We start from the raw sequence: 10208 nt of genomic DNA on the forward strand, positions 1-10208 counted from the left end.
CATATGGCAACTTTATTTTTAGTTTTTTGAAGAACCTCCATACTGTTTTCCATAGTGGCTGCACCAATTTACGTGGGAAAGGGCATGTTGGGTGCTTTTGCATCGTATTGGAAAAGGAAGATCAGGGCCCAAGACAGGAGAGAGAGGCTCCTACTGCCCCTGAAGATCTGCAGGGCCAAGGGAAGGTAGGACAGGGTGCTTGAGGAGGGGGCATGTACTTGGTCATTTTCTTTCTTTCTTTTTCTTTCTTTCTTTCTTTCTTACTTTCTTTCTCTCTCTCTCTCTCTTTTTCTTTCTTTCTTTCTTTTCTTTTCTTTTCTTTCCTTTTCTTAGGGCTGAAAGAGCAGTGATTTGTTCTGAAGCAGCTTCAAAGTATCTCTGAATCACACTGTCTTCTGGTACTGGAAAAAGTGGTTTTCCATATGAAGAAGAGGGACTTCCCTGGTGGTCCAGTGTTAAAGAATCTGCCTTCCAATGCAGGGGACTCAGGTTCGATCCCTGGTCGGGGAAATAAGATCTCACATGCCACGGGGCAACTAAGCCCGCACGCCACAACTCCTGAGCCCGTGCACATCAACTAGAGAGCCCTCGTGCCACAAACTACAGAGCCCACGTGTTCTGGAGCTCACACGCCACAAATAGAGAAAAGCCCACGTGCTGCAAATAACACCTGATGCAGCCAAAAAAAGAAAAAAGAAAAAGAAGAAAATAGGGCCCCCACCTCAGCCCATGCATACGAATTAATTCCAGATATCCAGCAAAGTATGTCAGCTGTCAAGAGTGTGGATTCTGGGCACAGTGTGGGTTCAAATCCTGGCTCCCCTCTCACCAATTGTGGGACTTGGAGCAAGTTATTTAATGTCTCTGTCTCAGTTTCCTCATCTATAAAATGGAAAGAATATTTTATGAGGTTTACCTTTTTTTTTTTTTTCTTTTTTTTTTGGCCACGCAGCATGTGGGGTCTTAGTTCCCTGACCAGGGATCAAACCCATGCCCCCTGCATTGGAAGCACAGAGTCAACCACTGGACCGCCAAGGAAGTACCTGTGAGGTTTAAATTAGTTAATATGTTGTGAACTTGGTAACTAACTAACTGCTGGTAAAACAAATTAATGTGTAAAAAGCTAAATCCAATACTTTTATTTCTTATTTCTTTTTTATTTTTTAAAAATTTTGGTCGCACCGTGCAGCTTGTGGGATCTTAGTTCCCAGACTAGGGCTCGAACCTGGGCCCTCAGCAATGAGAGCGTGGAGTCCCAAGCACTGGACCACCAGGGAATTCCCATAAATCCAACACTTTTAGAAGACAATATGGGGGACTTCCCCTGCGGTCCAGTGGTTAAGACTCCACCTTCCAGTGCAGGGGGAGCAGGTTCTATCCCTGGTCAGAGGGCTAAGATCCCACGTGCTGCGCGGTGCAGCCAAAAAAAAAAACCGACAATATGGGAAAATGCCTATCTGACCTCAAGGCGAGGAAGAATTTTTTTGACAAGACATAAAAAGTGCAAATTATAAAGCAAAAGACTGAAAAGCTTTAATATAGTAAAAATAAGAACATCATAGAGGGAGAAAGATGGATAAATCATGGTGTATTCATACAATGGAACACTGCTTATCAAGGAGGAGACATAGACTGTTGACCCAGACAATGAACCTCCCAGTGTGTGGAGTAAAAGAAGCCAGAAAGAGAATAATGCACACGGCATTATTCTCTTCATATAAAAATCCGAAAAAAGGCAAAACTCATCTGTGATAATAAAATTCAGAAAGTGATTGTGGTGCTGGGATGAGAGAATTGACTAAAAGGGAGAAAGAACAACGGACAATCCGGGGTGGTGGGAATCTTCTATATCTTGATTTGGGTGGTGATCACATGGGTGTACACAATTGTCAAAATTCACTGAACAACAATTAAGTTCTATGCATGTTATTTTTTAATATAAATTTATTTTATTTATTCTGTGTATGTTTTTTTATATAAATTTATTTATTTTTGGCTGTGTTGGGTCTTCATTGCCGCGCGCGGGCTTTCTCTAGTTGCAGAGAGCAGGGGCTACTCTTCGTTGCAGTATGCGTGCTTCTCATTGTGGTGGCTTCTCTTGTTGCAGAGCATGGGCTCTAGGCACATGGGCTTCAGTAGATGTGGCACACGGGCTCAGTAGTTGTGGCTCACGGGCTCTAGAGCACAGGCTCAGTAGTCGTGGTGTACGGGCTTAGTTGCTCCGCGGTATGTGGGATCTTCCCAGACCAGGACTTGAACCCATGTCTCCTGCATTGGCAGGCAGATTCTTAACCACTGCGCCACCAGGGAAATCCCTGTGCATGTTACTGTCTGTACATTTATTTCAGTTTTTTAAATGCAATTTAAAAAAAGAAGCACGGCGGAAAAAATCTTTACTTCATCAAAGGATACCATTTTGTAGAGTAAAAAGATAAGCCACACCTGGGGGAAGATATTTGTAACATATAGAACCAACAAAGGATTAGGACCTAAATATATGTAAGTAGCCCCTAGGCTATAAGGGGGCTTATAACAGTAAGAAAAGACAACAAGAAAAGACAAACAATCCAACAGATAAATAGGCAAAAGAAATGTATAGTGGGACTTCCCTGGTGGCACAGTGGTTGAGAATCCACCTGCCAATGCAGGGGACAAGGGTTCGATACCTGATACAGGAAGATCCCACATGCCACGGAGCAACTAAGCCCGTGCACCACAACTACTGAGCCTGCGCTCTAGAGTCCGTGAGTCACAACTGCTGAGCCCAAGGGCTGCAATTACTGAAGCCTGGGCACTCTAGGGCCCGCATGCTGCAACTTCTGAAGCCTACGCACCTAGAACCCGTGCTCCACAACAAGAGAAGCCACCGCAGTGAGAAGCCCGTGCATCGCAACGAAGAGTAGCTCCTGCTCGGCACAACTAGAGAAAGCCTGTGCACAGCAACGAAGACCCAGCGCAGCCAAATAAACAAAAAGAAAAGATCAATTATACTTAAAAAAAAAAAGAGTATAGTAATTTCATAGAAGAGGAAGTACAAATGATCTATAAACAGACGAAAGTATTTTCAAATACAATATTGATCAGAAAAATGCACATTGAAACCACTACGTGTTACCATTTCAAACCTCCCACATGATCAAAAATTAAAGTCAGACCATTTTTTAAATTGAAATATAACTCACTTCACATACCGTAACATTTACCCTTTTCACGTGCAGAGTTTGGTGGCTTTTAGCACAGTCACAAAGTTGTGCAACTATAACCACTGTTTAACTGCAGAACACTTTCATCACTTGAGAAAGATTACATCTTTTTCAAACTGCTGTGGGCAGCGGCTTTGGCCTTGGCCTGGAGTTGGAAGAGCAGGGGCTTGGGAACGTTCAGGTCCTGCTGGGTGTACAGTTTAAAATGTAGGAATCGGGGGGCTTCCCTGGTGGCGCAGTGGTTGAGAGTCCGCCTGCCGATGCAGGGGACACGGATTCGTGCCCCGGTCCGGGAAGATCCCACATGCCGCGGAGCAGCTGGGCCTGTGAGCCATGGCCGCTGAGCCTGCGCGTCCGGAGCCTGTGCTCCGCAACAGGAGAGGCCACAGCAGTGAGAGGCCCACGTACGGGAAAAAAAAAAAAAAAATGTAGGAATCGAGAGCAACAGGATATGACAGAAGTAAATGGTATAGCCGCTGGAAAACCGACATTACCAAGTAAAGCAATTGATTACCAATGACCCAGTAATCCCACTCCTAAGCATACACCCAACAAAATGCATGCCTACGTGTATCAAAAGACATGTACAGGAGTATTCAGAGCAGCATCATTTGTAATAGCCAGAAACTGGAGGTAATGGAATATTCATCAACAGTAAAATGTGTAAATCAGGTGTGGGATAACCATACAGTGGAACACTATGCAACAGTGAAAAATCTATAACCTACATCGTATGCACCAATACAGGTTAATCTCACAAACATAAGCTAAAGCAGCAAGAAACAGAGGATATGAGTAAGATTCCACTTAAATCGAATTTTAAAACAGGCAAACCTAATAATGTGCTGTTTAGGAATCCGTGTGCAGCTAAAAACAAATGTAAAGAAAACCAAAGGAAAGATTCAAACAAAATGTAGGACAATGGTTTACTTGGGACCAGGATGTGTTATCGAAGAGGCACATGGTGGGGAAGGGGGGAGGGATAAATTGGGAGATTGGGATTGACATATACACACTACTATATATAAAACAGATAGCTAATAAGAACCTGCTGTATAGCCCAGGGAACTCTACTCAATACTCTGTAATGACCTATATGGGAAAAGAATCTAAACAAGAGTGGGTATATGTGTATGTAAAACTGATTCACTTTGCTGTACAGCAGAAACTAACACAACAGTGTAACTCAACTATACTCCAATAAAAATAAAAATAAAAAAAAAAAAGGAAGAAGAGGCACACAGGGCAGGACTTCTAGGATATGATAATATTCTACTTCGTGATATGGGTGATAGGTGCCTGGGTGTGTTTTGTTGGAGGAAAACTTCCTCTGAGCTCTTAGGGTCTGTGAATTAGACTAACAAAAGACAGATTGTCAGGATAAAATGTACACAGTTTTTATCAATATTTATGTGCATGGGAGTTGACAGAAAATAAGTGAAAATCAAAGAAATGGTGGGACTCAGGAGCTCATATACCATTTTAACAAAGGAAACATGGTTTGGGTTTCAAAGGACGATAAACTGTGGAGAAGGGACTAGGAAATATATGGGGGAAGCTAATGACAGATAAGGGTTATGTTAGTGAGATTTGGTTGTGCAGACTCACCCCAATGCTGGTGCCTCCACCTCTGTAATAAGAGTTGCATTCTTCTTTCTGGTACCTTCACAAGGGAAATATATATCCTGCTTTTAGGAGGAAAAGGGGCAGAAGGACAGAGAACCCTTCCTGCATCTGTTGATTCTCAATTGCCTTCAGCTCAAAATAATCTTCATTCCAGAATGGCACATTTTGGGGTAGCATAGACTGTTCTTCTTCAGTTCGAACTATGCACGTTGTTTTTACACACTCTTCTGTTTGCATGCATGTGCGTGCGCGCGCGCATACACACACACCAGAAAGAAAAGTCGTCACCCCCGTTGTTTTTTTTGTTTGTTTTTTAATTCATTTGATTGCACCAAGTCTTAGTTGCAACTGGCAGACTCCTTAGTTGCGGCATGCATGTGGGATCTAGTTCCCTGGCCAGGGCCCCCTGCATCGGGAGGGCGGAGCCTTAACCACTGCGCCACCAGGAAGTCCCACTCCCTCACCAGGAAGTCCCACTCCCTGAGTGTTTTGTGTAGGCCCAGCAGATGGACATCTCACTGGCAAACTGATAATGTCCTATAGCCTCACCTGGGGGAGAGGAAGAGATAAATTTCAGCCACCCCTCCGGATTCTTACCTGTCCCCCGGGAAGGCCCTGGCACCAAAAGGACAGTGAAGTTTGGGAGAGAGGGAGGCATGGAACATCCTCACCCAGCTCTGCCTCCGGGTGACGGTGGAACTTGGGGCACAGCTCCTCGCCTCCAGCCCTTCCATTTCCCCATCTGTAAAGTAGGTGAAGAGGTCCCTTCTTAATTATTTTTTATTCTTTGGCCACGCCATGTGGCATGTGGGATGACCTTAGTTCCCCAACCAGGGATCAAACCTGGGCCCCCTGCATTGGAAGTGCAGAGTCTTAACCACTTGACCACCAGGGAGGTCCCTGAAGAGGTCCCTTCTGACCCCAGACTTGACTACCTGCTGGAGCACCTGTGGCCACAACCAGGAAGTGTGTCTATAAGCCCGGTCAGGGCAGGATCCCAGGGCCTTCAGCTGATGGGGCCACTGGGGAGATGCAAGAGGGAGGGAGCAGCTGGAGGCCTTGGCAGGACAGGTGGGGTGTGAGGAGGGAGGAAACACACTGAGCTAGAGCCCAGTGTATCCCAGGCAGCTAACAGCTGAGCTGGTCTTAAAGTCAGGGCATGCCTCAACCAGTCTTAGCAGCTATTTATATCTCATACACCTCCTTATTTGGTAGCTGCCTGCAGTGCCCGGTACTGGATCCTCTTTCCAGTGATGTCTGCCTTCCTGATGAGCACGCTGGGCTCCTGGTGCAGCTCTGACTCACACAGGGCTTCACACAGAACAGGCACTCGACTGTGTATGTGTTATCTGTTCCAAATACTCCTAAACCCATTCATATTTTTGAAATTTCTAATTGTGTTAAGTTACACATAATACAAAATTGGCCACCTTAAGCGTTCCTGAGTGTAGAGTTCGCAGTGGTGAGCACATTCATACTGTTGTGCAACCATAATGACATCCTTCATCTCCACAAACTTTTCACCATCCCCAACTGAAAATTGGTACCCATTCTCCCAGTTCCCTGCTTCTCCCCTCCCCTGGCCTTGACAACCTCCATTCTACTTTCTGTCTATGAATTTGACTAGTTTAGGTACCTCATATAAGCAGAATCATGCAGGATTTGACCTTTTGTGACTGGCTCATTTCACTTAGCATAATGTCCTCAAGGTTCATCCATGTTGGAGATGTGTCAGAATTTCATTCTGTTTTTTTTTTTTTGCGGTACGTGGCCCTCTCACTGCTGTGGCCTCTCCCATTGTGGAGCACAGGCTCCGGACGCGCAGGCTCAGCGGCCATGGCTCACGGGCCAGCCGCTCCGCGGCATGTGGGATCTTCCCGGACTGGGGCACGAACCCGTGTCCCCTGCATCGGCAGGCGGACTCTCAACCACTGCACCACCAGGGAAGCCCTTCATTCTGTTTTAAAGCTGAATCATATTCATTGCATCGTATTAGTTCCCAGACTAGGGATCGAACCCATGCCCCCTGCAGTGGACATGCGGAGCCCTAACCACTGGACTACCAGGGAATGTTAAACACGTTTTGTTTTATCCATTCATCTGTTGATGGACACTTGGATCACACCACACATTTTTACATTTCAAATGCAGTGTTGGAACCAGAATCCCCATTGCCAGAGTATAATCAAATGGAATCGGCCAGCTTTCTATCTTTCTATTTATTTTTTATTTTAAAATTTTATTTATTTATTTATTTTTGGCTGCGTTGGGTCTTCATTGCTGCTCGCGGGCTTTCTCTAGCAGCGTCAAGCAGGGGCTGCTCTTCATTGCGGTGCTCAGGCTTCTCACTGCAGTGGCTTCTCTTGTTGCGGAGCACGGCCTCTAGCTGCGCGGGCTTCAGTAGTTGTGGCATGCAGGCTCAGGAGTCATGGCTCACGGGCTCTAGAGCGCAGGCTCAGTAGTTGTGGCACACGGGCTTAGTTGATCCTTAGTTGTGGGATCTTCCCAGACCAGGGCTCAAACCCACGTCCCCTGCATTGGCAGGTGGATTCTTAACCACTGCGCCACCAGGGAAGTCTCAGCTTTCTATTTAAAGCCTGAAGCTTTTCATTGATTTAGGGCAGGATCTGATGACCAAGAAAGATTTTATGACAAGTGGCATTTTCTTGGGGGGTCTTGGGCTCACAGGATGATTGTCCCTGAAACCCCTAGAGAATGGGCTATAAGAGCAGTGGCTGGAGGTAGAGCAGTTAGGGGGGCTGAAAAGGCCTGGGTATAAACAGTAGAGAAGGTATCTGGGATTTTTTTTTTAAATTGGAGATATATATATATATATATTTATTTAAGTCTAGTTGATTTACAATGTTGTGTTAGTTTCAGGTGTACAGCAAAGTGATTCAGTTATGCATACATGTATATCTAATTTTTCTTCAGATTCTTTTCCCTTATAGGTTATTACAAAATAATGAATACAGTTCCTTGTGCTATATAGTAGGTCCTTGTTGGTTATCTATTTTATATATAGTAGGGATTTGTTTTTTTAAGGTAGGAAATGGCCCCTGAGGGTGAGTACATGGAAAACTGGAGTCAGGGTGGTCCCCGTGGATTTGATTTGCTTTTTTTTTTTAATCTCTAAAGTGAGTTAGTTTATTTTATTTATTTATTTTTAACATCTTTATTGGAGTATTATTGCTTTACAATGGTGTGTTAGTTTCTGCTTTACAACAAAGTGAATCAGTTATACATATATCCCCATATCTCCTCCCTCTTGCATCTCCCTCCCACCCTCCCTATCCCACCCCTCTAGGTGGTCACAAAGCACCGAGCTGATCTCCCTGTGCTATGTGGCTGCTTCCCACTAGCTATCTACCTTACGTTTGGTAGTGTATATATGTCCATGTCTCTCTCTCGCTTTGTCACAGCTTACCCTTCCCCCTCCCCATATCCTCAAGTCCATTCTCTAGTAGGTCTGTGTTACCCCTAGGTTCTTCATGACATTTTTTTTTCTTAAATTCCATATATATGTGTTAGCATACTGCTTTGCTTTATTTATTTTTTTGGCCATGCTGCGTGGCATGTGGGATCTTAGTTCCCCGACCAGGGATCGAACCCACGCTCGGAGTCTTAACCACTGGACTACCAGGGAAGTCTCCCCGTGGATTTTAAAGACAACTGACCTTCTGGTCTGGCCTGGGGTGGAGAGACTGCGGGGCAGGTGCCAGAGTCCTTGATGAATGGTCAGGACCCATTTCCTTGACTCAGTTAACAGGGTTGATTTGTTTTTCGGAACAGCTTGTGTGGAGAAACCTTGCCTGGGACTCAGAATCATCCCAGTTAGAAGGGTAGGTAACCACGGTGAAGCTGGCAGCTCAGGACTCAGAGCTACCTTTCTTCTGCTGCTAGATTGTGATCTGACCACCTGCACCGGCGCCAGGCTCCTGCCCAAGACCTTCCCAGGGCTCCCCACTGCCTGCAGGCCAAGTCCAACCCCTCCCTGCCCTCCCCACCTCCCCCAGAGCTGGCTGCAGCCTGCCCTTTCCTGCCGAGGATTTTATGCTTCAACAGTGAATGTAGAACTGCTTCCAGCTGCCCTCCTCCACCATCCGGTCCCTGAGCTCCACGCCTGTGCATCTGCAGTCTGCAGCAAGGGCACACGGCTGGCTCAGCTCATGTGGCACCTTCCCTGCTACCCTCACTCTCAACCAGTCTGGCATAATGGCTGCTTCTCTGACCTCTGACAGCACCTTGCAGGTGCCTCTACCACTGCACATTCCCAGTAAAATGTTCTGCTTTGGGGTCTGCTTCCCCTCTTAGCTTCTAAATTCCTTGAGGACAGGTGCTGCTACTTTTCACCTTTGTTTCCCCCATTCATTCACTCATTAGACATATATTGAACTGAAATGATGCACCAGACACTGCTCTAGTTTGAATGAATGCATGTCCTGGGATTGGGCCTTTTTGACATTCATTCATTCATTCATTCTACACATATTGAGTGTCATAGATACTGGTGGTACAACAGTGAACAAATATAAATACAGTCCCTGCTCTCAAGAGATTTTGGGGGGAAGACCGACATTCAGATAATCATACACAAACAAACATAATGTTTCCATCATGACAGGTGTTATGAAGGATGGGGAATTGGAGTGTGAGAGTGGATCAGAGGGGTTGGACTTGGTCAGGAGCCTAGAGAACACTTCCCCAAGAAAGTGATACTTGAGCTGAGGTCTGAAGGTTGGGGAGAGGAGGGAATAGCATTCCAGAGAAGGGAATAGCATGTGCAAAGCCTTAAGTCATACATTGGTTAGAAATGCTTTTGGCTTCAAGAAACAAAATCTGACTGCCAGTGGCTAAAACAATGGGGTGTTTTTGTTTTTCCTCATACAACAAAAAATATGGAGGTGGTGGCTGCTGGCACTGGGCCAGTTCTTGCACTCTGTCTTTGAGGCTCTTTCTGCTCTACCATCTTCTGTACATTACTTCTTGTGCTCAGGCCTGTCCTCTTATCAGCCCAGCTCCAGACATAAGGATGGTTTTCAAAGGCAGGAGGTAGGGAGGACCAAGCAGAAGCCTGACTTATCCAGAAAACCCAGGACATCTTTCCCAGAGGCCTCCCTGCAGCCTTCCCCTCATAGCTCCTTGGTCTATGATCATATGACCATCCCTTGGTGCAAGGGATGCTGGGAAAGCTAGTATTTCACTTCTGTGGTGGGAACAGGCAAGGGAAAGAAGGTTGGGAATAGCTTGGTACCGATACATAGTGGGAGGGACCAAGGCAAGTTCTAGAAACTTAGTAAAGGGAGCTTTGTAGAGACATTAAAGCTGGCTGGGTACGTAGGGGCCAGTATTAGTTTGCTAGGGCTGCCATAACAAAGT

General features: G+C 45.7%; 1 non-coding gene across 1 annotated transcript; it reads right to left on the minus strand.

The window, feature by feature from the left end:
• Positions 1 to 5651: 5651 nt before the first annotated feature.
• On the minus strand, positions 5652 to 5724 carry TRNAG-UCC (transfer RNA glycine (anticodon UCC)). Its single transcript has one exon. It is a non-coding gene; the product is annotated as a tRNA-Gly (tRNA).
• Between the last annotated feature and the right edge of the window lie 4484 nt (positions 5725 to 10208).

Source organism: Aethalodelphis obliquidens, unplaced genomic scaffold (assembly GCF_003676395.1).
Source record: "Aethalodelphis obliquidens isolate GAN/ISIS:26980383/991018 unplaced genomic scaffold, ASM367639v1 scaffold5, whole genome shotgun sequence".
NCBI classification, from domain to species: domain Eukaryota; kingdom Metazoa; phylum Chordata; class Mammalia; order Artiodactyla; family Delphinidae; genus Aethalodelphis; species Aethalodelphis obliquidens.